This window comes from Chinchilla lanigera, unplaced genomic scaffold (genome assembly GCF_000276665.1).
Source record: "Chinchilla lanigera isolate Chin_1 unplaced genomic scaffold, ChiLan1.0 scaffold00035, whole genome shotgun sequence".
NCBI lineage: Eukaryota > Metazoa > Chordata > Mammalia > Rodentia > Chinchillidae > Chinchilla > Chinchilla lanigera.
In genome coordinates this window covers 5,556,796-5,584,438 of record NW_004955436.1, presented here as the reverse complement: position 1 = coordinate 5,584,438, position 27,643 = coordinate 5,556,796, and the positions used below count along the sequence as shown (strand labels likewise).

General features: G+C 40.9%; 1 protein-coding gene and 1 long non-coding RNA gene across 4 annotated transcripts in view; one reads left to right on the top strand and one right to left on the bottom strand.

Moving 5' to 3' along the window:
• The window catches only part of Nkain2 (Na+/K+ transporting ATPase interacting 2), a 937,374-nt gene that overhangs the window by 760,577 nt on the left and 149,154 nt on the right, over nucleotides 1-27,643 (bottom strand). The window lies entirely within an intron of this gene.
• LOC106149063 lies at nucleotides 2,432-2,861 on the top strand. Its single transcript, XR_001234997.1, has 2 exons — nucleotides 2,432-2,526; nucleotides 2,732-2,861. It is a non-coding gene; the product is annotated as an uncharacterized LOC106149063 (long non-coding RNA).

The window sequence follows — 27,643 nt, the reverse complement described above, 5'->3', positions numbered from 1 at the left end:
AAAAAAAAAGGATTTCTTAAAGGTGACTGAAAAACGAATGAGAATAAATACAGGAAAAATCATCAGGCTTCAAAGAAAGGGCTCCTTTCTGCAGCTCGTCATCCCACTGACCCACAAGGTGGCAAAAGTGTCACAAGCTGCAGAAATTAAAAGGTATTACAGGGATGAACTTGTCCCAGCTGATAGAGATTGCAGAAATTCGTTTCATGACAGAGAGGACAAAAAATGGAAGTTTAAGCAGAAGCAGGAGCTTTTCAAAAGAATACCCTATGTGGGTCTGTCTGGAAATTTACAGGTTTTAAAGGGACAAGCAGCCACAAAAGGGGAAATAACTAACACCTCTGCTTGCTTCCCAGATGGAACTCAACAAAATGCTAATAATGATTTTTTTGTTTTGTTTTGTTTATATGCCTGTTGAATTGTGTAATACAGGATTAGATCTGCTTGTGGCTTACAGAGTCACTCTTGTGCTGGGGGCGATGAGAAATCTACCTCAGTTCCCACAGAGGAAACAGTTGGTCTTGTACTAGAAAAAGCTGACATAAATTTAAAAGAAATAACTATTGTACCAAGTGCAGTTGCTGGTGATTGTCGAGATGAGATACAAGTTTTTGCATGTGCCATGGATCTCTGGATCTTTAAAAAGGGAGGAAAAAAGTCTATATAAATGATACTATTAACCTAAATTATAGTAAGTCTTACAGAGAGAGATCACAGGACAACTTAGAAAAAGGTGTGAGTATGTGACAATGTGTGTGTGTGCACGTGACTAAGCTGAAAGCTATGTTAAGGGACATAAAAGTTGCTGGTATTCTAGACAGAACAAAATATAAAAATATATTACTTACAGGTAAAAGGGTTTTATTTTTTCCAAATTCTTTTTATAAGAGATCTCTGCTACTTGACCCAACCAAAAAAAAAGAGGAGAAAATAAAGTTCTGACTACTTATAATTACAAGCTTATAATTCAATATGGCCAAAACTATATTTGAATGCACTCTAAGTTTATAAGTAAATTGTCTGTGTATGTGTTTTTTTTGTTTGCCTCTCTGTAGGATCTGTAAACACCTGTTTTATTTGAGCTCAATGAATTTCTTTTTTTGTATTTTTTTGATTTTTGAGGTAATTGTCTGTAATCTAATTTGGCTTATATGTAAATATTATCTGAATTAAAGATTTGCTTCTACCACGTTGCTGGCTGGTCAAAATTACGTTAAAATTGGTTTTATAAATATGTAAACATTGTTTTATGTATTATGATTTGAGAGTCTCTCATTGTACAAAAACTGACATGTCAAATTCTGACTGGATGTTCATAGAACATAAAAAAATGGGTTAAGATAATTAAATAAAAATCCTTTAGGTGGAGAGAGATTATTGGACAGGACTCCAATTGATGAATAAAAAAGCAGCTGCCTAAAATAACATAAACCAGTTTTATTCATTAATAAGGAGCCCCAATAATCTCCATAGCCTTATGGGAGACACAGTGATAAATATTCTTCAAAATATATTATTGTGATATGTTTATATTGGTCATTGTCAGAAGATTAAAAAAAATAAGACAATAAGGTTTTCTGGTTAAAAGATGCTTTTGGTACCAAACTAAATTAAAAAAAAAATAATGACAACTTGTTATTGCTAATTTCATGGTATATTAAATGTACTTGTGCCTTCAAAATGTACAGTATTCTAAACTGTAAAACTGGAACTGTTTATATAATGTTGGAATCTGCCTTTTCTCTTGTGCTCCAGATATTTGTAATAAGAGGTTCATGGGTCATCATTCAAATAATTTTTTAACAAAACCTTATGAGATGTATATGCCACTACATTTAGAGAGGCTTAGATATTAAACAGCCCAGACAATGTTACAAATTTCTTAAGTGACATCCTGTTTGAAGACAAGTTAGATAGAAACTCCATATGTATTAGGTACGGATGATGACTAAAAGGGCTATTCTATTGTGCTACAAAAATGTCATCACACATTATATAACAACACTATGCATGATTTTTGATTTCGTTTTCTTTGTAAAACTATGTAATTGTTGTCTGTTAATGTTCCACAGAGATTCAACTACTAGAACATTCATGATTGGTAAGAAGTAATAGTTCTCTGGTTGTACTTTATATTTCAAGGTGCTTGCAATGTAATGTCATTAACATTTTCTGCTGGATGTTTAACAACTGAGGTTTGGAGACCAAAAATTGGAGAGATAAATTGGGCTAAGAGGCCACCAATATTTTGGCCAAAGCCCTCCATGGTCAAATAGGACTCAGGACATAAGAGAACCTCTGCTGCCACATCATGCAACTTGGTTGAGTCCCTGATTTTCTGATCAAGGAGATTATGAGACCACAGAGGAAAATGATTATACAGTATAATGTGTCTAAGGAGAGTCACCAGGAGAAAAAAAGTCTCCCAAGCTTTCAAAGAAAGCAACTTGGTCAAGCAATGGCTGTGACTCATCCAAATGGCTGGCACTGACAGAAGTACTAAGAGGCGCTGCATGTGGTTCCAAGGTAAATCCTGAGGACAGTTAACTGACCTTGATAAAAAAAAAATAATTTTAATTAACACAGGTCTCACTTTAACTTGGTCTTGAGAAACCAACAAAAAAATATACCTACAAGATATTAGATAAATGATAAATGATAATAATAATAATAATAAGGTGCTGCAGTTCAATTAATAACTTGGGATAAGGATATATTTATATATTGACAGGTTATAAACCATCATTGTGGATGCCATCCTGGAACGTGGTGCCATAAAAAGAGAGATCTTCAAACCCATGGTAAAGTCTGCTGCCAACAGACCTGTCATGGATTCTACAATGGACTGATTCTATTAACATACTTGTGTCTCCTACTTTTGTCCTGAAAATGCTAGTTGTACTTCAGCTACTACAGCAGAAAAGACCTCTGGCCTGACAAAACAAAGAGAACATCTCTACAGCTACACCCTTGAGGACACTCAGATGGACTCTATTGGACCTAGCCAGGCCATACTTGCTTCCCTACACCTTCCTTGTGCCCAACAAGCTGTGGCGTTCATTGTTCCAATATGTAAGATGAAAAACCCCCATTTTGGAGCCCAGGCCAAAGTCATATGACACACTTTGTATTTCTTAGAAAAAAATATGTCATAGAGGGGGGAATGTGGGGGATGATGATTCTTAGCATATCCTTTTAAGATAGAATAATTCTAGTCTTAATGCAAGCCTCAAAATGTGTCTTGAGAAACATCCCGGATGGTTGTAAAGAGTTAACTTTACAGTCCTGACTTAGCCCTGGAATGCTTCTCCAAAGACAAAGAACACCAGGGCCCAGATAACCACCTATGACCCTGCCTGGGTTGTTTCGTACCTTCCCTGGCCCTAGATAGACATTGTAACCATAAAGAAAATGTATGGTTATCTGAAGAGAGACATATAGAACAGAATACAGAAAGTATATATCATTGTGGTTGGACTCATGACCGGAGCCTGACCAGGTTAGGTGGCACAAGGAAAACAACATGTGGCCAGGGCTACAACATTCCAATCTGTTACCATGGAAAGCAATAATGTTTATAAGCTAAGAATAAAGGCAGTCCATACTCACTTCCCTGACTTGGAAGTCGGGATGAGAGGTGACTGGTCTAAATTAAAACTGTCTGTTCTCCTTGGTCTCTTGTGGAATACAACCCAAATTTTTGCAGTAACAAGGAAAGGGAGATATATTGTGCCTGCCAGTTTCTGTGGATTCAGACCATGATTATTTGGCTCCAAGGAAGAAATGGCATGGTGGATGTGTGCAGCAGAGCTGTTCAACTCAAAAAGAGAAGCGAGGAGCCAGGGACATGAATACACCCTTCTACCTCATTACACTTAGTGCCCGCCCCTTCTAATGAGTCTGCAACTTTGAACGTGAGAGTTTTGGGGCACATTTTAGATCCTAACCAAAATAAATATTAACCAAACTATTTACTGATGCTGAATCCCAAAAACCCTGCTCCCCACCTTCTGCTCCTTCTCCTTGTTTCCTCCCATTCCTACTCACATCTCAGAGAAATTGTGAGATTTTCATTTAGTTCACTACTCTCCCCACATCCAAGGCTCTCAACAATAAGTCAAATTTGGACAATTGTTTATTTCAACTTCCTTCACTTTATTCATCCTGAATGTAATTTGAACATACATTGGCCAAATACTGTAAGAGAAACATACAAAGAGCTGACATTCCACAGATTTTACTGTGGAGTATCTCTCCCAGCCCCAGGACATTGTGCCTCGTCTCTGTATACAATGGTGATAACATGACAATAACCAGAGGGACTAACAGATTAATAAGAAATTCTGCTTTCACTGAAGATCTGTGCGAGGCCAGGACTCATCCCTGTTGGGTATGCAGATATACCAGAGTGCCCTGAGAAATGCTTTGTGTTTTCTGATTGCGATAGTTCTCTACATGATCAAAGCTATTCTAGTCTAGGTATAAGGCCCACTAATAAATGACACCATTTCTGTAGCCCTAGTTAAATTAAAACATTGAGTATATATCATCAGACTCATGATTAAGGGCCTTCACCTTAAGAGAAAGTACCCTCTCCACATAGTCTGTATCACTTGTATCTATCATTCCGAAGTCTTTGCTCCTCAGAAATAAGATGTTTATTTTAGTATTCAAATCTCATTTGGAAATTAACTCTGCTGCCCCAGCTTCCGACTGTCTCCTGTTTTGTGAATTCTAATGTGTCTTTACTCCAGGGCATTAGTGACACGCTATAAACTGCTGGCATTTGTAGAGTACTTAGCCATGATACCAGTGAATCAAGACGACTTTTTAGCCATGCTTAGGTTTTAAATCTCTACCTCACTAACCTTGTGTCTTAGCCATTAGTAACGTATAATTGAAATCTTAATTCTCACTGACTTGGGCAGAGTTAAACCACTTCAGGAAACAATAATGCTGGCTGACATGCATGACCTTTTTGATTAAAATAACTTGTCACTTTTACAAAATGCCCCTTCCATATCTCATTAGCAGCTTCAGAGACTCCAATCTTCAGCAAACAACATTTCTTTCAGGAGATGCCTGGTATATCTGCTTTCCCATTGGAGGTGTTACTGGAATAATACAGTGTTTATCTAAATGCCATTACCATGAAGAACTCTCGCTTCTATAACGAAACGAATCGAAAACTTAACAGTAATTGTACAAGCAAACCCAAGGTTATGAAAAGTTTATATGAAGATCAAATTCAAATATATTCCCAATTTATTAAGAGCTCTCTTTATATCCAGAGGCTCACAAACTAATGAGACCAGTCACTGTCTAATACCTGGATTCTGATGTTGACTACCAATTCTGCAGATGCTTGTAGGAGAAAATCAGATGACATTTAAGTCCATGGAGCGAAGGGAAACAACAGTCAGAAGCACCAGCTATGCTCTCTGCTCAGGATTCACCGCCACGCTCGCCTTCTGCATTCAACCACAGCTGGGTTCAGGGGGTTTAAGGAGGACGCAAACCTCATTCCGTACAGCAGCTCTATGTACGAAATGAGCTTTCTAAAAGCATGGGGGCAGTTAGGATCATAGCTCAGTCCACAGCACAAGTGAAGAGCAAAGCGATGTCCTGCAATGGGATTTTATTTTTTAATCACATTTCTATTTGGTCCTAGCCAGTGACTAGCTTCACAAATAGAAACCAAAGAAATGGCTAGAGGAGTAATTCTCTCCACTGCTGGGAGACAGAGACAAGGATCTGTGCCCTGAGAATATTTAGGTGCTAACAGAGCTAAAGATTTTCCAGTCACTCAGATGATTAGCAAAGCCATAGATGTCTTTGGAACATTCCTTTCGTGAATGAGATAAATAGGCCCAAAAAGTATGATGCACCCACACCCAACACACTGTGGTGTGAAATCAGAGCACGAAAATTAAATAATAAATGACATCATCTTGCCAACATCTATAAAACAAAACTTTAAATTATTTTTTGCCACTTAAATATTTTCAATGGTATTAACATTTTCAAAAAGCATTTTTGGACATGAAGTGTTACCCAAATAAGAACTGGTTTCTGACCCTTCTATCCTTCTTAAAGAACAAAACAAAGGAAAAAAAAAAATAAGGTCTGGTGTGGTAGCACATGCCTGTAATCCCAGCACTTGGGAAGCAGGAGGATAGCCTACAAGTTCAAGGTCAGCCTGGGCCACATAGTGAGTTCAGGGCCAGCTTGGGCTACATAGTAAGTTCAAAGCCAGTCTGAACTACATAGTGAGACTCTGTCTCAAAAAACAAAACAAGAACAATAAGATAAATAAAGTACGTGAAGAAATTATGAGGCATTATTAAAACTATAGTTGCCATTTAAATTTTTAAAAATTTTATTACAGTGAATGACACACTAACCTTAATCCCCCCTCAAAATACCAGTCCTCACCTCCAACACACTGATCCCATTATTCTTGCCCCTTTCTGAAGCAGTTCTGGAAGACCTCTTTCCTGGGTGTCTTTAGTCCAGCCATTTTGAATCAGTTAAGAATGTCTACCTTCCACTGTCATTTCAGGGATGACTTCAGGGATGACTTCAGGGATGAGGAAGAAATACCAGACCTAACAAATAAGGCAGGAGAGGGCATGCCTGCGTTTCCCTGGGTGCTGTCTGGCAATGCCACTCACTGTGTCTGTGTCACCCATGATACAGAGAAGAGAACTTTTAGAACTGCTTCAGGAAGTGGCAGGAAGAACAGGTTCCTAAGTCCAAAGGCTGAGGGGCCTGGCGCGCATTCATGGCAAGGTGTCTTCACTGTAATAAAAGTTTTTATTTGACGTTCACCCTCTATTTGGATCACACTGTGTGCTGTGATATTAGGCAACGGAATCAAGCATGACTGCTCTGAATCTGTACTTTAAAGAGAGAGTTACATCTGTTTTTTGTTTTGTTTTTTCCCAGGTTTACCTCCTTAGGAAAGGTGGGGATCCAGATGATTCTTTAAATCTTTACTTAAATGCAACGATCCTTCAAACCTATAGGATAAAGTTCCAATCAGTTGCATACATACCCTTTGTCATAAAATTTTTAAGTACAAAATTGTCACCAATAATTCAGGAAACAGTCCATATCTGCTTAACTCGGAAATGAATTGGAATGATGAATACTGAACCCTAAAATTTATTGACAACAGAGTCTGCTCGGTAGAAGCAAATCAACCAGTTGAAAACAAGGTTTAACAACACACACGTAGATGCCCACAATGTGTTTTTAATGTCTATTCACCCATAAATAAACACGTACCTATCAATACAAGCCTTGAAATTTAAAAACAAAAGCAAACAAAAAGCACCTCAGTACTATTTTTCATTTTGTTTTTGATTAAGTTGCTCAATAAAGCATTCCTTTTCTGGGAGACCATGATAAAGAGAGGCCACACACTTGACACATATACATCGCCCAGGTGGCTGCGGTGGGGCATTGCTGCTTTGACATTTGAATTTGCATTGCTATCATAGTAATGGTTGTTAACAAACTATACCCTATTTATATTCTGCCCCAAAACACGGTTTAATTGGCAGCTCTACAGTGATTTAAAATTGCAAATTCTCATGCATTTATAGACTCATAATTTAAGAGGGGAAGGGATACACATGCTGGTAATAAGTTTAAATTACACACTGAAAGACAAATTATTTGGAGGCCAGCAGGCTGCTGGTACTGTTAGCTTCAGTGTTACAAATGCAACATGAGAAAACCAAAGGAGTCAAAGTGCAACTGAACAAGTACTAAATTCAAGATCTTAGGTGATAATCCTCTAATGTGAACAATCAGAAAACACACAGTAATTCTTGAAGTCAAATTTTTAGAGTAAGTGTGCATTAATCACCTTTCCATTTTTGGACAAAACTACCTGGTGCTTGAAACTTACAGCAGATGAGATTTACTTTGGTTTATAGTTTCAAAGAGTTCAGTCCATGGGTAGCTGAGTCCAAGGCAGAAACATCATAGCCAGAAAGGATGGAAGAGGAAAGTAGAGAGAAAGCGGTCAGGAACTAGGGATGGTCTCCAAGACCACACGCCCATGACCCACTCAAACACACCCAAAAGTGTGCATACTAATCTCCTCTGTCATGCTCAAGCCAACCAAGTTAACCATGAAGATTAACCATCATGAAATGTACAGTTTAGTAAAGACTTCAGTAAAGGGAAAGGATGTTTCCCAAAGGTCCACCAAAGGTATGTATCAGGCAAAAAGAGCAATAATATTTTCATAACTCATACACACATTTTTCTGGAGTCATGATAGAAGGAGGATAAATGAATTCAGTGTTTGACAGAGAAACGTGACTGATGCAATTTTTTTCCCCTAAAGGAGAGACATTGTGAATTTAGGGAAAATACTTGCACAATTCACTACACTACCTGCTCTGGCGGTCCCAGATGTCTGCAGTACAAACGGTAAAAGTGAGGCTCTCTGGTGTTCACTTAAGGAACCGTCAGAAGAAAGGCTCTGGATAAGCCCAGGTCATTCATCAGGAAGGAAAGTGGCCTTGTTAGTTAGCATAATTCTCCTAAATGGGATAATATCTCACAACTCTACTAGCCTGCCCTCAGTAAAGAGAATCACTTGATTAAAATGTATCCCTTCTATAAATAGTCCTTATAAGCCTGAAATAGTTTTTTTATTTTAAAGAGAGTAATTAAAAAAAAAAAACAATAGCACAATACCAACATCACAGACATAAACAAAACAAAGCAAGAACATTAAAAATGATGCAGGGTTTCAAAACAAAATGATAGGAATTAACAGTGGCTGTTATACTACATGTTGTTATCTTCAACTAAGTTCTTCAGATTACCAGATACAAGAATGGAAGATTGTTCAAACCATTAAAGAGAATAAGAAAATAATTATTTAAAAAAACATTAGAGGCGGTATAGATTCTTTCCAATTTTTAAATCACTTATAAAGGGCTGATGTACTGATTTAAAGTTAATGTTAATTTAGTGTTAAAACACATTGATTAGTGGAATATAAATCCCTATGTTCACGCTTAACTTTTGATTGTTTAAAAGTGAAGAAAGTTCAGACCAAGATGGTCAGTGGGTAGAAGACAGTGGACATCACTGTTTTTCTCATCAAATTTTTATGCACTCTTCTAAACCCTCAGAAAAGGAAATGTACTCCTGCTGACCCTGAAATGAGGGAAGGGGACAGGGCCAGGCATGGTTTCACAGATGTTGTGAACTGTAATTTTTAATTCATTCTTTTCTAAGAGCATCTTGCTTCTAACCCAATTTCATATCCAAGTAGCCCGTGTTAATTCTTGGCCATTTTTAAATAGAGGCTGGGCATGGTTGATTTTGTGGATCCACTCAGAACATGACATTGGACAAGATTTACATTTCAGTGGGTGGATGCTGAATAAAGGAGACTGTCTCTGTATGGTGAATGGGACTCATCCAGTGGGTTCAAGGCCTGTAGAGACCAAAAAGACTGGCCTCTCAGACCAAGAGGGAGTGGACCTGCACTTTTGATTCTCCTGCCTCTCTGGCCAGCCAGCTCACGCTGCAAGTTTTGAACTCAACAGCTCCCATAATCAGGAGTCAGTGTATCATATATCTATTTCCCTGAATGTCTGCAACCTCTTGTTTCTTGAAATCATCTGGATGTTCATGTCACTCCATAATTCGTACCCTGAGACCTACTGCACGATATGATAGTGTTAGGAGGCAGGTCCTCTGGCAGAGAGTCAGGCCATGAGGGTGAGGCCTGGATGGGTGGGATCAGCGCCTGTACCAAGGGCTGGCTAAAGAGTACAGTTCCACCAGTGAAGACAGTGAGAAGTCATCACCTCTGAGGACACAAGGCCTTGCCAGACACCGCCGTGCTGGCACTTGGACCTTGTACCTCCCAGGTTCAGAACTGTGCGAGGTGAGGTTTGCGTTCATGGTGGGGTATCATATTGCAGTCCAAATGAACTACATAGTTCTGCTTCTCGGTAAAACCCTGAAAAATGTAGTGTTCTATAAAAGGATTGTTTTAAATTTATAAGTTATAGTGCTTCAGAAAGCTTTCCTTACACCTTGGAATATATTTCAATTTGGTTGTGTTTCATTTATGCCACTTCTCAGCCACCTGGAAAATCCTGTATGTTTATTCTTGTATTCAGAGGGGAAACAATTGAGTACTGGGTTCCGTGATCATTTCTACTCCGTTTAAAAGTATAATAATGCTCCAAAACAGTGCATTCGCTATTATTTACCTTGGAGGTGGATTACTTTGTTTGAGCTGCTTAACCTTATAGGAAGCATAGCTAAGGAGTTCATTGTTTTCCCTATTACTTGGAATGAGTGGCAAGATAGGTTAATAACTTTATTCTCTCCTTTCTTTTTTAAAATTTTCTTTGCCCTTCCTATTAATAACTAAACACACATTAAAAAGAGGAAATAAATGGATTCAGGCCCATAAAATTAATTCTTTAATGATGGTAGCTACAGAGGTCAAGCATGCTGGTATTTCATTATCTGGCACACTGCAAATGCTTTATCTTCTCTTACCTTCTGTAGCACGCTCTTTCTTCGGAACAAGACAAAATGTACTGAGAGATTTTCAGCCTTCTTCAAGTACCACTAGGATTTTCTCCTAGCATGTAGAAAGCACAGCTGTCTCCCATAATGTCCATTTCCTTGGAGGGGCTCCGCTGAAATGCTCACTCTCAGGTGCATAATCCTACCTCTGTGTCCCTCTCCTCGGTGAGAATGTATTGTTCTGAAAAGTACAGTTCTGTGGCCAGTCATTTGCTTGCACAGAGAACAAATTCCCTGACTGCTGGACCACCTCAAGAGGCTTACATTTTGACCCTGGGTTTTCACCCTGAAGCTGATTCTCACGCATACAGCGATGGTAGCCTCTGTGGGAAGCTGCATGGCCTCTATTGAAAGTACTAAAGGAGGATATTTGGAAGAACCATGCTAATTTTTATTTTAACTGACACAGTCTCTTCTCCTTGAATAGTTTTAATCTAAAGGAGGGAAAAAAAAATAAAGCACAGCAGGAGCCAATAAAACCTGCCGCTGTCCTTGCTTCAAAGTTTCATCACAAAAAGACCTCATTTCTTGACGTTTTTTCATCTTTAAGGGACCATGTCCTTCCCAGAATCATTAGTCTGGCTAATTTTGGAAGGTATAATGGCATACACCGCAGGCAGCTGTAGAAGATCCAAAACACTTTCTGTGTATCCCGTAATGCTTCCTCACCTACCTATTCAATTTCCTCCCTTTATTAAGATGTACTCATTCTGGTCTAATAACATGCTGCACAGATGGATGAATAGGTATTACAGATTCATTTGTATCATTTATATGACAGCATTTCAGCTTTCAGTTTTCATTTTTTCTTCTTAAAAACCCGTTTCATGTCTTTTAGCCACAAGATTAAAAATACCAGGGATTTCTTTCTTTCCTAACTTGATTATCAGAGTAATCCACCCCCTCAAAAATGAATTTTTGTTTTTGTTGTTTCTTTGGTTGGTTTTTTGTGGTTCTCCTGTGTTGTTGTTAAGAGACATCCCCATTCTAGTTTTATTTTTCAGAGCATGAATGTACTGCCGCATTAACTTACTTTGGGGAAATTCTATCTATTAGCAATTCTTCAAACCTCTTGGAACCCCAAATTTAACAGATCAACTAAGTTAATAAGTATGGACAAACAACAATAGTGCTGAGGAATGGGAACTTTGATTGTTGAGTTAGGAATAGATAGAAATCTACTCTGAGATTTATCCACATGTGAAGTCTTCCAATCTTCAATTTAAATAATCCCTTGGTAACCAGTACCTTTTTCTCATGCATCAAGGCAAGCCAGAGTCTGGCTAGACACCGGAAAGATGTTGGCAATGTTAGCTTCTTTCGTCTCTTCTGATACCACCCACCATTTCACTCTCTCCCCAGATTTGCTTCCAATTTCCCAATTGCCGCCCATCGCTCACTTTTTTGGGAACATTTTGTGAAACTTGTTGTCTTAGTTACTTTCTCATAGCTAGGATGAAATACCTGGAACCTGCAAATTAAAAGAGGAGAGGTTTACGCTGGCTCACTTTTGGCCTGCAGTTGACAACCAGCTCTGAGGCAGAAAGGGCAAGGTGCGGTGAAGGAGAGCTGCCCTGGTTCTGGGCCCGGATGTGGAGGGCGGAGCCAGAGCCAGAAACACAGGCTTCCACGTCATCTTGCAGGGACCGGTCTTCCGACCACCTCCTCACACCACCCTCCGCCACTGACCTCACCAGGGGGGGAGTCCTTCCATGGGGGCAGCACCCGCACCTTCCAGCCCCGCTCCCAAAGGCCTTCCTCTCGGGAGAAGAGAGTTTTGGAGGACATTCAAGTTCCAAACCACACCACTTGCTGTTTTCCAGCTGCCAACGAGAAGCTTCTTGCTTTCCAGAGCATCTATAGTTTAACCATCTGCGTGCTGAGGTAAAACAGGGTTCTCCTAGTGAAATGAGACTTCCGTGATTTCTAACAGGAAGGATATCTGTTTGGGAAGAACAGTGATTTGCACCACAGTTCAGAGATGAAGCCAGAACTCTCTTGTACCCATGTTTTAAATGTTAGTGTTTTAAAAACAGACAAAATTTGTTTTGGTGTCTGGGGAACAAAGAAAATCTGCCAGGAAATATAAGTTACAAAATTATATCGCTCTCTAATTTTGATCCTACTAAGTCTTTGGTTTCTTTGGTGATACGAATTGTATACATACAGTATGCTTACCAGGTGGGTTATTCCGGGAGCCGCACGTACACGAAATCACCCCCCATAGACCTTACAACAGTTTTGCATGTAACCAACGAGATCAGAACCTACAATGCTATGATTTCCAGAGCAAAGAAGGGAACCTGAATGCAGAAGTCAAAGAGTACACAGCGCAGATCTACATGGCCAGCCAAACATAAAAACTTATAAAAATCTTTGCACATATTAATATGAACACATACCTTCTTGGCAGGAACAAAGTTGTGCCAATGGCACTGGGGCCAAGCAGCCTCCTTAAAACTAACAAACATCGTGCTTTTGCGTCTTATAGACCTCTTCCTAAAACTCCAGAGCCCCGCTGTGCAATCAGGCAGCTTTTCTTTCAGTTGTTCAGTATACTATACGCCAGGCACTGAGTCAAGAGTTAGGACTCTCAGGCACGTAGACACGAACCTTGGCTGCTCTCATCAGCTTTCACCGTAAAAGAAAACCTTTCCATTTTGCAACTAACCTTCTTCCGCGTGATGTGTCACAAGAACTACTTGACTTCTGTGCTAAACTGAAATCAAAGACATACTAAAAGTTCATATTGGCCAAATCTAGATAATAACACATGTCAGTGGTCCAGGTTCTTCTGCAATAGGTCATAACTTTTAAAGTTTTCAAAAAACATGTTAGTGCCTTTTTAGGAATACATCAACTTCCAACTGTATTCATCTTCATATGCAAGAGTTAACTTTTCCAATGGAAAACACAGAATGTTTCTGGGCGTTTCACTAACCAGGAGGCAGAAGGAAACTGGTAAGAAGACGCCCTGAGCCTTCCCTATAGTAGGCAGTACTGTGCATCCAAAGGCGACTGAACTAGATGGATGGGGTGGAAGGCTTCCCCGATGGGATACGGTTACCAGAGTTCTTCCAGGATCATCGGCCTTTGGTCTTAAACACGTGGGAAGAAAATCACAGATTCCCCATCCAAGAGACTCAGGGAGGCTGACAAGGAGGCAGAGAATGTTACACATTGATTGGATGGGTGTGCATTAAAGGAAAGCAGTATGACATGGGGGTGGTGGCGCACACCTGTAAAACCAGCATTCTGGAAGGCTGAGGCAGGAGGAGCACAAATTTGTGCCCAGCTTGGGCAACTTAACAGCTCAGTATGACCCTTTCTCAAAATTAAAACAAATTTTAAAAAGCAGGGATGTAGTTCTGTGTGAATTTCCAGGATTTAGTATCAAACTACAGGAGACTTATAATGACTGTACTAATAAATACTATATATTTTACATAATTATATTAAATAGTATAATGGATGCTATATAATATCATGTAATTATAATTATATATTATATAATTGAATATATAAAAATATATAATTAAAATTATTTTAAAATATATGATTATTCTAAAATATACGTAATTAAAATTACTCTAAAAATGTTACCTGTAAAAGATATGTTACTTACCTATATGTTCTATTCTACACCGTGCCTTATCAGAAGAATTTAATCTGAAATGAATCAGCTCTGTTGTCACCCATTCACTAGGAATCAAAAGTCCTGTCACGTTCTGCTTTACCAGTCTGTTGCTACTTATGCACTACATACGTACTCCACACTTAGTATACACTTACTGTCTACCCCCTCCACCAGAATACCATATTCCTGGAAACAAAAGCTCCAGCTTTGCTTAGTCCCTGTATCCAATGCTAGAACAGCTTCTGGCACACAGTAGGTTTTCGATTATTAGGAATCAAACAAACAAAAGAATTGGATACGTTATAAAACCTATGATCACTGTAGCTTACTACTCCAAGAACAGGGATTTTTACACCACGTCTGATCATCAAATGATTAATATTTTTAAAAGATCAATACAGCTAAGCAACAGATACATACAAAATCTTCATCTTGAAAAGTGTGAAAACTGAAGTTCGAACTGAACATCCAAAGTTTGAAAAGTTATTTTGTTATTGTTTCTTTTTCTCTTTAAAATAAAAAATGTTGGAGAAGTATGTCAGAGACTAATTCTGGGTGTTCTTTCTCATCCGATGCGCTTTCCAGTGAGACAGCACATGTTTCTATTCCAACTTTTGTGGCCATTAAAGTCCCATCTGCATTTTCATTTGATGTTCCTTTTGGATTTATTTTTAATGATACAACTAAATTTAAACTCGCACTTATTTTCTTCTGCTTTTCTTAACAATGCACACGAAGACACAGCGGACGTGTGGATAGGCTCGAGCCATGCATTGTGGATGATAAAGTCCCTTTTGTTCCCCCCACTTCCTCCCTCCCCTTCCTTCCCCAGGAGTGGCCACCGCGGGCCGGGATCCGTGGGCAGCTTCCAGTCAGTGCTTTCATACTGTTACATCACAACATAGCCCTTTAAAAACTGGCATTTTGTGTTTTAATGACAGAAGTAGCAAAATATCATATACCTTTTCCTTTTTTCACTTTATATTTTGTTTCTGATACCGTGTAACCAGTACATAGTTATATCCTTCACATACTCATCCTGATATTATTTCATCCTATCATAGAATTATGCATTTTTCTAGTATGTTCTTCCATAAGTGTCCTCTTTCAATTTGCTTTCTCCGGTCCGTTGGTTTTATCTGTGCGTTCTATGGTAGACACCACTGCTGGGTAATGCAAAGCCCATTCCAAACGCCTATCCCTCTTTTTTTTTGTTTGTTTGTTTGTTTTTTGGATTTTGGTTTTTATTCCGGTACCAGGAATGGAACTCACGACCTCACACTTGCCAGGCAGGCGCTGTGCTGCTGAGCTAAATCCCCAGCCCCTGCCTATCCCTCTTTTTCTCTCTGTTACAGAGACTTGGAAAACAAATCTTCCCTCTCTTTATTCATATAGGGCAGGCCATAGGATGTTAATCCGGCCATGCAGACATTGGTTTGTAGTGCACAGTAGATTCTAGCAAAGTTGCTTTTGGGAAAAGCAGGGTAAAGGTCTCTGTGTACTTCTGCTCCATGCCTTTCAAGTAGAAGTATGACATTGGAGATGTGGCAGACATGCTGAAGCCATAGGCTACAACCAAACGGACTATGCAGTTTCTGGGTGTAACATTCTTGAGCTGGTGTGACAATATCAACATCTACATATGCACGGATGGAAGGCAGTCTTCCTACTCCTGGGAACAATCACCCTCTACCATTAGGTTTGGCTTTGTTTGCAGCAGGTCTCCTTGTTCGCTCACATCCATTTCTTAACACTGCTATTCATATCAATTCTCTCTTTTCTTGATTTCAATAACTCTTTAATTCCACACTTTCTCCCTCTGAAAATTTGTTGACCCCACATCATTTCATACCACAGTGCACGATGTTCTCGGCATGTGTAAAGATTTTCAGTGAAGGGCAGGCAGGGGATGTTGCCATTTTCACTACAGCAGTAGTCACGCTAATGCTCGGGAAGAGAAGTGATACTTCTGAAGGCCTTCCTATTTTCTCAGAAGATACTGAGAGAGTGTTGAAATCACTTGGCACCAGTAAACCTGACAGCTGCAAGTAAAGGCAATCCAATCTTTACCCAAAATCACATTTACTCAGGCGCTAGCTATGAAGTGGGAGACCAAACCTGGAGAGAAGTGGGAAGAGTAGGAATGGAACTGTTCCAGGGCTCGGCGTCGCAGTAGGGGTGAGGCAGCTGGAGAAGGCACCGGACTCACAGACAGGGGAAGGGCCTGTGGCTTTGGGGAGGGCGAAAGTTTAAGTCAGCCTGAGACCCTCACTGACAGTTTTAGTGCCAACCTCACCTTGACCTGACATTACGTGATGGGCAGAAGTTTCCGTGGCCAGCAAGGTCACTTCAGACAGAAAGAACGGCATGAACAGCGAGAACAACCAGGCGGTTTCAGCCAGCGCCCTGCAGGTGAGCCGTGGGCTGCAGAAGGCGCAGGCCGCGCCGGTTCACAGGCGCCCAGGCTACCGGAAGTGACACTCACCATCTACAGGCACCGTGAATTAAACAGAAAGTCACAAAACTGACCGGGAAATATTTTTAAAAGGTGTTCAGGGGATGCCAAAATAGAAAATGTATACTTTTCATCTCTTCAGATCCAGAGCAACAGCTTGGATTTCTAACGTGTTAAATGCATAATCAAGCTTTTCTAGCTTCAGACGTCCTGTTCTTAAACTGTGCCGCTCAGCCCCAAGAAGCTGTCATCTGGCCCACCCTGCAGCCACAGCCCGCCGCCTCCTCCGAGGGGGATTTGAGCCACAACAGCCCCGGCCACTCCTTTTCCCTTGCCCGGTGCTGCTGCCATGGATGCAGCGCTCCCCTTCCTGTGTACAAGCCTCAGCCTCATCTCCCCGCCCGGTCTCCACTCCACCACTGTGGTGAGAACGCATGTGAGAACACAAGGCGGGCGAGAACTCCAGCAGGTGAAATGAACGTCAAGTGCTCCTGAGCGGGGCGTGGTTTCCGCCGCCTCCTCCACCTGCTGCCTTCCGCGTTGCCTTTGCCAGGCCCCTGTCAGTCTGTTGGAAACATCCAGAATTCCTCATTTCACATCCCGAGAGGCACCTGCACCCTCTGCTCCTCTGCAGTGAGCCCTCAGAGCAGCACTTCAAAGGTTCCGTGAGTGAAGTGCTGAGATGCCGAGGGGAGCGAGCATGCCGCCTCTTCACGTGTGCTCTCCTCCCAGAGCAGGTGGCTTGCACTCGGAGATGGAGTGACCACAGACAAAGGAATGCCACTCCAGGGTTCTACCCGTAAGTAGAAAACAGAGGAACCCACACTCTGTCCATGTGTCATAGGTAATACTATGCACACATGCATGTGCACGTGCAGAAACAGCAAACACCGTTAACTGTGCACATTTGACACCAGGGGGTGACCCACAACCACCTCAACGGAGGAGAAACCCCACAAGAAAGGTCCCCCAGCCTCCATGCTGTTCAGCAGACTTCTGTTACCGAGGACGACACAAAAAGCTGAAATGACTCATAGGACAATGTAACCAAAACATACAGAATAAGAGTAAAACCAGGGGGCACATTTTCAGGCTTTCCATGCAGACGTGGCATTTAGCCACGCAGGTAGCGCGCTGGCTGCCTAGAGATCTCAGCCAGGTGCCACGGAGAAAAGCATTAGAGAAACTATATTCATAACTGAAAATCACTGAGTGGGTTTGATCTTCTGAAGAGTATCTACAGCTTCAAAGAGATCTCTCTGAGTCACAACGGCTTAAAACAAACAAATGCACACATTCACTTAGGTGAATAGAATTCTGATAGCAGAGTCTGAGCTACCAGGGTGGGTAGATAAGGCGGGTACCTCAGAAAAATTATGAGGAAGGTACTCCATATTCCCAAACACCACAAAACATTGCCCGTTCCTGTGATACTTAATGAACAGTCCTGTGTTTAGTTCTCTTTGGGGCTCAGCAAGTAGAACTAAAGTAATAGGTACTCCTATATGAATCACTCCTGAAATTCTAGAGGACATTTTATTCTTTAGGACTCAGAGGAAATTTATAATGTTTATGTAAATTATATCATTGATATTGGCATAGCTGAGACATAAAATGATTATCCTGTTTCAGAATGAACTTACGAGGAAAGTTGGAACTATGTCTGGTTTTCACATCTATTCCTGACACCTGGTGCATTGTACATAGTAGGTGATCAATAAATATTTATGAAGTTAAAAAAACCCTTCTGTGATGTATGTTAATAACAGAGTGTTACAGATGAGGGCCCTGAGCTCAAAGTGCAGTCCCTCATCTGACTCTTCTATGCCTGGGGTTTCAGCTACACCGGAAAATGAACTGTGGTGCCTTGCTTCCTTGACATCACCAGATTTCCCTCTGCTTCTTCCTACCACCTGTGACCTATCTCTCTTACAGAGCTCAGTAATTCTTGGCTATAACCCAATTTCAAAAAACAAATCAACATTGCACAAGACGTGTCCCAGTATATTGTCCTACCCATGGACCGGTAACAACGTGGTGAAGCCTATATTGCATATATGGTAAAATCCTATAAAAATTGCCCTGGGAGTAAAACAGATTAGAATACTAACTAGTTGGCGAGGGGTTCTTACATGCTGCTTCCTCAAGCTCATGTGTTTGCAGTGGGGTCAGAGCTAAGGATCTCTCTCCTAGGGGTGACTGAGTATGTATGCAAGGGAAGGAGAAGGCAACAGAAGACTGCAAGCACCTGAGCCCCAGAAAGTGGGAACGCAGAGGATGATCCTCCTGCATGTCAGCCTTCTCCTGGCCCGCATTCCCTGGCTAGTTCTAAAGAAAGGGGTTCTGAAGAGAAGATTCCTGAAAACGCTGCCGTGGTCCTCCAAGTTCTAGTCAACCACCAGAACCAGAATCAGCCCCACTGATATTAAGTGTTTCTGGATCCCAACCAACAGGTGTCACCAAACCATAGCCAACATCTCCGTGGGCTGGGCTCAGCAGCAAGCTCTTCCTTGAGGATTGTAGGCCAGCTAGCTGCACAGTTCTGTCTGTACTTACCAGCCTCCCAATACTATAACATTTTAGGCATTTAAGCATGTTTCAACCCAGTCCAATGAATTTGGTTTTTACGTATACCAATAATTCAAGACAGAATTCAAGAGCAGATTCACTAAAAGATATCAAAACAAATTACTATGTAAATTCAAATAAAGGAGAGATCACATCTGATGGCAGAGAAGAGGAAATGAATCATAAACAAAGCAACATTAGAAAACTGTCTCAAAATCTAGATAATATTCTGAGAGTGCATAATTCCAACTACTGTACAGGCAACAGGATGAATAAAAGCACTGATGCAGCTACTGTCAGGAATCTTGGAAATAAAGCTGCAGACCAGTTATCTAGACCACAGGATTTGAATAGGGGAACAAAGTGTGGGGGAATTTAAAAGAAATGAATACAGATCAAAGACAAGCTTAAATATTGTAGTATGGATTATGAACATAACTTTGACATTTGTGGAAGACAATGTCCATTTGTAAGCATGGAATGGTGCAGGAGGGTTAAAGGGATAGAATAAGAGTGATGCCTTCAAAGCCTAAATATCTAGCTCTAATCCCTTAATCAAACTAGAACTCCAAGTTCTGTAAGAAATTTCTAATCTTATATTTCACCATAAATCAAAAGTTTCTGGAAAACTCATTGCCTCTCTTTCTTAATGAACAAACCCAGGTCATCAGAGTTCAGCTGGGAGTGCTAGCATCTCTGTGTGTCTGAGGATTCTCCTGGATCCCATAACCACAGAGCGAAGTATGTCAGGACTAGTGGCAGATGTCTCATCAGCTGTTCCAGGGCACAGGATGAATAGTGTGCCCCCAGAAAGTCCACACGTATCGTCTGAAAATCAAGTGAAGTGGAATGACAGGCAAATAGATGTTTTGAATAAAAGGATGACTAACAGCAGAGAAGATCGTTTCAAAAAAATAAACAAAATCCCATAAAATGGTTATTTTTGAGGCAACACATTTAACCAAGGGTTCAAATTTATACAAAAACAGCAATGTGGTGAAAGGCTCAAGGTGAGAAACGGAGCAGAAGGGGTAAAAGAAGGGGCCAGTCAATGGGGCCAGAAAGCAGGTGGCGCTCAGCTGTGTGACATGACTGGACGCAGGCCTCATTTGTTTGCGGCATGGAAGGGCCGGGCTCCAGGACAGAAATGGAGCTGGTTTCCAGCTGGGGCGAGGAGGACGAGAAGGACACCAGGAAAATGTGATGGAGGAAATGCTGGGCAACACACCAAATCCACTTGGTATTTTCTCTTCACAATTACTTTTCAAATCTTTTCTCAGTTTGGGAACTTTTACATGTGCCCTTTCCATATCCTCATGTCCTTTACATAATGAGATGAGGAAAGTGAGATATGACACAGAGATGAGACGGAACTTATGCCTGTGTAGCAGAGATCACTTTTAAGCACAGTTTTTATGCTTCAGAGCAGGATAAGTAGGATTTACATTAAAGCCATCAGAGGCCGTGCATACCGCTTTATAGTGCAGTCTAACACTGCTGACACTGGCAATGGATACTAATTAAATCTAATGAAACCAGTGGAAGTTTGGGCAAAGTCAACAAAAAAAAAAAAATCTAGGGATGAATTGAAACTGCGTAAGAACAGGGAAACGCTGACTTATTTACTGAATTGTAAAACTATCAGAACAAAGAAAGTAAAGGTTGAAGGCAGAGATGGTTTGAAATAAATAAAAGAAAACAGAATTGATGTAGGTAATTTCTGCTTCATACTATGATGCATTTCTGAAAAATCGTACCATAAAACAGCCTGAATTTCCCCCTAGGAGTAATTTTGTAATTGGATGTTGTGTTCCTGAACAAGGACTCGTTTTTCAAATAAATCATAGATATGATAAACAATATGCTATAAAGGACAAGACAGGACAGTGTTAGGCCTCTATAATAATTTAAAATATCATCATTATATTCCTAGTCCTATAAAATGGGCATAAATGAATGGTACACATTGATGGTGCCAGGGGCCCAAATGCCCTATAAATTGTACACACCACACAGTATTACAACTTTACTGCCTCGTAAATTTGACCTATCTAAAAATAAATATACTAGCTACAATAAACATTATTTAAATATTTAATCCACAATCTTGAATGCCTTTTTAGAATTCACACGGACTGCTCTGGAAAGAGAATACCTGAATTTAAAAAAAAATGACATTCTGGGAGTTTCCTTGAGTATTTGCTTTAGTTTTTACTTTTTCTTCCTATTTATGTTTGAGATCTATACAGTACAATGTGCATTATGGTACTCATTCTTTTCCGACCAATTAGTAAGTACTGATTATTTATTATCCCACCAGCACCGTCTTCCTGGTGCAGTTATTGTGCTCATTTTCTAACTGGGAGATGGGAGGCAACTCGCCTAGGGTTAGAGAACTGGTAAGGGGTAGGGCCGGGACTCAAAAGCACATCCGAAATTCTCCACTGGCGACCTCTCTGAGCAACTGCTTTTCTTTCCAAATCTCTCTGGGACAGGAGGAGCATTCCAGGGACATTGGGGCTGTGCTCAAAAGCGAAACCATTTATTTCAAAAAGCCAACTTCAACTTTGTTTGGGAGGCTTTGAAGGAAGGAATTTTACCTTGATTTTCTAGTGCAGTTTTCCTCTTTTGTTTCCTGATCCAAAATGTTAAAAGCACCAGGAAGGTCAGAGTCCCACCAGGGTGGCCTGGAGACCCAGGGGCGCGGGTCCAGGGAGCCACCAAGTAGCCGCTCCTCAGCCAGGAGGGGTCTGTGGCTGCTGAGCCACCACCGAATCATCCCTCTCCTCCCCTCGGACAAGGCTGCCTGAAGAAAGCAAAGGACGCTGCCCGCCTAGGCTTCAGCCAGCAACAAGAAAGCAACAGCGAGCTGATGAGCGTGGAGAAAAGTGAAACTCTGCAATTTGTCAACAGGCCTTGGAGGGGAGTAAAGAAATGAGAAATGGTAAAAGTAGAAACTCCCATTTTATGCACAGTCTTAGGGAAGACTTACAACTCGAAGAGGCAATACAAACTGAAAATATAAATAGAATGATAGAGGACCCAGAAAAGAGATCATTGATTCTTGCACAGCTCAGTAAGGAGAGATAAGGAGATGAAAACACATCTGACTTTGAAATAACGGTAGTCAAATGCGCCCTTCACTAACTCGCTAATGACTCCGTCCCACTCTTCTAGGCGGAAGTGACGACTCCTGAGAACAGGCGGAGCATCGCATTTGACCACGTGTTCCCTAAAGTCCCGGCACGGAAACACAGACATACTCTCGACGTAGACGGAATTCGAAAACATCCTAAGTTCCCAGTGCGTGTAATATTGGCACAGGTTTTCATCCGCAGAGGCTAAAGATTTACTTTCCAGTTTCTTTTAAATCAATTTAGAAATGGTTAATGTGCATATAAAAATAATTGTACCATTCTGTTTTATTAAATTCAGTATAAAAACAAATCAGCAATACGGACATCTAAGTTCTTTCCTAAAAAGAGTAAAATGATATTAGTTTATTATCTTTTCTTGTCTTATTTAAGTACTCATTTAAAAATCTCCTACTAGCATAGCTCACTATTATGAAATCATATTTTAATCTCTGCTTATATTTTCCTAAACAATATACAAATTCTTGGTCACCTTCTCAAGTAGTGATATCTTTTAAAAATATGTGTCTATACGTAAAACACATAAACACATGTTTATTAGGAATGCACAGGGGCTGGGGATTTAGCTCAGCGGCAAAGCGCCTGCCTGGCAAGCACAAGGTCGTGAGTTCGGTTCCCGGTACCGGAGAAAAACAAAACAAAACAAAAAAACAAACAAAAAAAAAGGAATGCACAGAACAAATGGAGTTTGGAACAAATGGACTGTGTCTATTAATTTCTTATGCATACAAGTAAACATATGCATTATAAATAAAGACATTTTGTTTTGTCTTTCAAATATTTATCTAAAATATTTGAATATTCATAAATATTTAAGCCCCCATTTCAATACAACAGTAATAGTTTTCAAAGCACAATAGCACCGGATAAAGATTGAAAGTTTGTGGTCCCTGAGACACCAATAAGAAGCATTTTTATCCTTTTCAGCTTGTTTGTTTACTGTGTAATAACCCATAGCCCAAAAATCCTAGCCTTGAATGCAATGAAATGATAAGGAATGTGAACTGTTTAATGTGTTTCTTCCATTTTCTCCCACATAACTTTAAACAGATCATAAATCTAATCAGCCTTTCAGCAGATCACTCCCATCATTTTTTATATTGAATACTTATTTAAAATTAAATCACATTCTAACATTCTCTTTTCTTCCCTTGTATTTTGCTACAGAATACATATTACACTTTCCACATAACAGAGCTCTTGTTGCTTTCAAAGCTTTACAAAGCTAGCTTGCTATTCCAACAAGGGCTGTACTCAGATATGCTAAAATGAGGCCCCCAATTTAGTATAAGGGCTCACAAAACAGTTTCCCATTGAACAATTTATGTTTTAGAACATTTATGATAGGATTAGTTTTAACAGCATTTCTCAAAGGTCATTCTTGTGTGCACATGCATCTGTGTGTGTGTGTGTGTGTGTGTGTGTGCGTGTTGTGTGGGCACAGAGAGAAATGAAATACACTAGAATGATCTACGGCAGCATAAGATAGGATACTATGTGATACAGATGGGTGCTATTGTTAGATCTAAAATTTTCTCTAAAAGTAGTGTGCATGGAGGTGAGATTTTCGGGAGCTGAAGGGATCATGGAGAGCTGTGCTCCTCAGCGGCTGAGTCCACTGCGGAGCTGAGGCCACACTGTGCTATTTGGGGGTAGAGATGCCATGGGTCTGAACAGCCAGCTCACTGGGGCCACAACCTGGGGAGCTGCAGGCTCGTCTCTTGCTCTTCCCTCTTCCCTCTCCCTCCTGGCAGCCATGGGGGGAGCAGCTGTCCTGCAGTGAGCCTGTCCATCATGCCACTTCTCGGACCCAGCTGACCATGGGGTGAGCGCATAGGAACCGTGACCCCTCCTCCCATATGTTGCCATCTCAGGGATATTTTCCCAGTGACCAAAAAGCTGACTGGTAGTGGCCAAAAGGATGACAGGCAGCACCACTTCACCTGCTCTTTGTGTGTGTGCCGAGCTAGAAGTTGTGAAGTCTTATTTCATTCTTTTAATTACAAATGTTCAGGTGCAACTCTAATTGAGATGAACCTAATAAGAAGTCACAGAAAGGAAGAAAGATTGTAGTCTCAAATATTTAAAATGTGCTCTCTTCTTTTAGCAAAAGAAGAGAAAATAGATTATCACCCTCTACAGATGCTATGTAGGAGTGGTCATTCTTGATTTAAGCCATTATCTCTCCAATACAATCTCCGTTCCCCCAATAAAATGATTTTCACAAGGCACCTAATATTATGAATATTCTGGCAGGCAAACAGAGCTCAAGTGCTGACGCAGTAAGAACTGTGTTATGGATCTGTATTTGCATATGCTTATAGACATAAAACGCCCAGGAAGGGGACTGGACTAGAACAGGAACTGCATTATACTGAAAAATGCCAATAATAACATGCTGGCAATTGTGCTTTGATTGCTCACATTTCTCCAAAAGCGTTTTGCTAACACGTGAGGTTTAAACAAGTTTGATTATAGCCACTAAAGTATTTAATGAATCAGGAATAATAGTAGTATATGCTATGCAAGATTTTATGTGCAGTTTTAAGACTTATTTTTGTTGTTGTCATAGAAAATGGGACACAGGAGAAAACTCCATGCATTTATGCACTATATGTTTTTTTTCCCTTTCTGCTTTGTCCTCTTTACTCAATTGGCACTCTCAGGTTTACAGTTGCCAGCCTGCATTACTGATCATTACAGCGACAGCTACCATTGTGGGTTGTTCAACTGTGCACACATACACCTTCTGCTTAGCAGCTACCACACACTTTAGTACCACTATGATGTTTGGGAAACACAGTCTAGCAAAGTGACACCACTAAAAATGGCTTTGTATCTGAGACATGACCTAGTGTTGAAGACACATTTCTCTCTGGTTTGACTCCAAACACATTCACATTTTTACCTATGCTGGTAATGGTCAAAAATTCTACCAACCTACATAATAATAAGTGATAATCCCACCCTCATCACTTGTCAGAGAGGTCCAATGTTAGGATTCTCATTCACACAGCAAGAGTTTAAAGAATGCTCACACAGAAAAATGGGTTGGGAGCAATATAGGCTTCTGACCATCCTACAAGGCTGGAGAATCCACATCTATGTGGATCTAAGACACATGGCAAATGCCAATGAGCCAAGAGTAAGGTCCAGAGAAGGGCACACCCGTCCTCCTCAGAGCCAGTGAAGGCCTCTGGAGAAGGAACTCTCTGGGAAGATATTAGGGGTTTTTGGATAATGCTTGCCTGGTGACACAGATTTGCAGGGTGCCTCTGGGAGAAGGAATAGAGACAGAACAGGGGAGAAGAGGTCCCTCCACAAGGCCAGTAACAAAAGAAAGGCTTGCTGAAGTGTGGATCCAACACATGGAGCTGATGCCCCAAAGGATTCAATCTGAAACTGCAAAATGCCATCGCCGGGGGCAGGTCACAGGGGCCTTGAATTTAACCAGCATCCTGCCAGATGTTGGGACTGCACATCTTTCCTTTAAAAAGCAAAATCAGATGCCAATATGAAAGTATGGATTTTTAGATATTTGCAGATTTTAAAAAGGTCATACAGACTTGCAGGATAGCAAACACATGTGATGCGGTTGGCTAGGGCTTGCCATGCTTGTCTCTTTAGAAAGGCACATGCTCTTAGTTCCTGAATTCTCACAGCTGCTGACAGTGGTTATGTTTCAGCAGGATGGGAGAAACCTGACCTTGGGGGAATAATTTTCTCTTCCTCAGCCACTGAAGTCATCTGAAACCTGAGTTAGAATATGGGACAGAAGTATTTTCAGAGTTAAATTAATATGGTCTTCAGTGCGTGAAGGTAACAGGTTGTAGGAAACACAAAACCCAATTGTAGCTGGATAATCCATTTCTCCATATTGAAAGGAGCACAACAGACCCCCTTGGCAAGCCCAAAGGAAACTGCAGAAGTGTCGTGTTCAAGTACATGGAAAATGTTTTTACAACGATATTTTCCAACAATAAGCCTTGGGCAGTGAATAGTGGTCACCAGTGTTAGCCCTGTGTTTGTTTCTCACTTTTCCCTGTCCCCATCAGCTGGGTGGCTCCTGCAGAAGAGGCCAGCCTGTGCAGGACACTGCAGCCTTCAGCGTCTACTCTGGGATGCAGGCCAAATGTTTCCACAATACTGAAGGAAGCAACTGTGCACACAGATTCACTGTGGAGGCCACAGGAGCTTCAGAACCCTTCTCACACCTTCAATGTATTTAGTGACCCGGAAGTGAGAATGCTGTCCTATAATTCTTCTGCAACCAGATCCCTGGCAGAATGTGGCTCATGTTCTCAATCCGCAGACATACCCTGTATGCAAGGGCCCTTTCAGGCACTCTCCTTTCTCACTCATCTCTCCTCCCAGTCCCCAGGCCCCAGACATGCATATTGATAGTGTGAATAACCTCCGGTCCCAGGAGTAACAGCTTTCCTGGGGTTGACTGTAAGGAAAATGCATGAATAATGTAAGTCATGTATTCAGCAACATTGGCCAACAACTGCCAAGGAGACCACTGTCCATCTAGCATTTGTGTTCTCATTTGTAGCATTTTCTTTTCTTCTGAGTTCATGAATGATCATTCATTCAACAAATATTTATGGATACACTGATTATTGTTACAGGCTCAAGTGATAAGGTAAACATTTAGCCTATGCCCCTGACATTATGCTTATTTCAGGACAAATACATAAAAGTGAGGAAATATGAAATGTGAACCAGGAGAAGGACTTCCTAGGGTCTGCTTCCTGCACCCCTCCATAATTCATATGTGGAAATCTGATTCTTAAAGTATGGATACTGAATGGTGGCTTTGGGAATACCCTTGTGGGTGGAGCCCTTGGGAGTAGGATCAGCCCACTTACAAGGGGACCTGAGGGAACCAATTTCCTCCTCCACTGTCCGCTATGTGAGGATAAAAATGAATCCAAAACCCGAGGACTCTCCAACATCACTCCGCAGAGTGGAGAGCAGAGCACAGTGCAGGCTCTTGCCTCGCAGGAGTGGCTTTGTGGCAATGAGGACCACGGATGTGACCATGAGTACAAGGTTTCAGATATGGAAGACCTGTGACATTTTCTCATGACATCTGATAACTTAGAAATTATGTTTTTCCTGCAAAACCTGTCTTTGAACATCAAAAGTCAGGGGCTGGGGATTTAGCTCAGCGGCAAAAGCGCCTGCCTGGCAAGTGCAAGGTCGTGAGTTCGGTTCCCAGTACCGGAGAAAAACCAAAAAAAA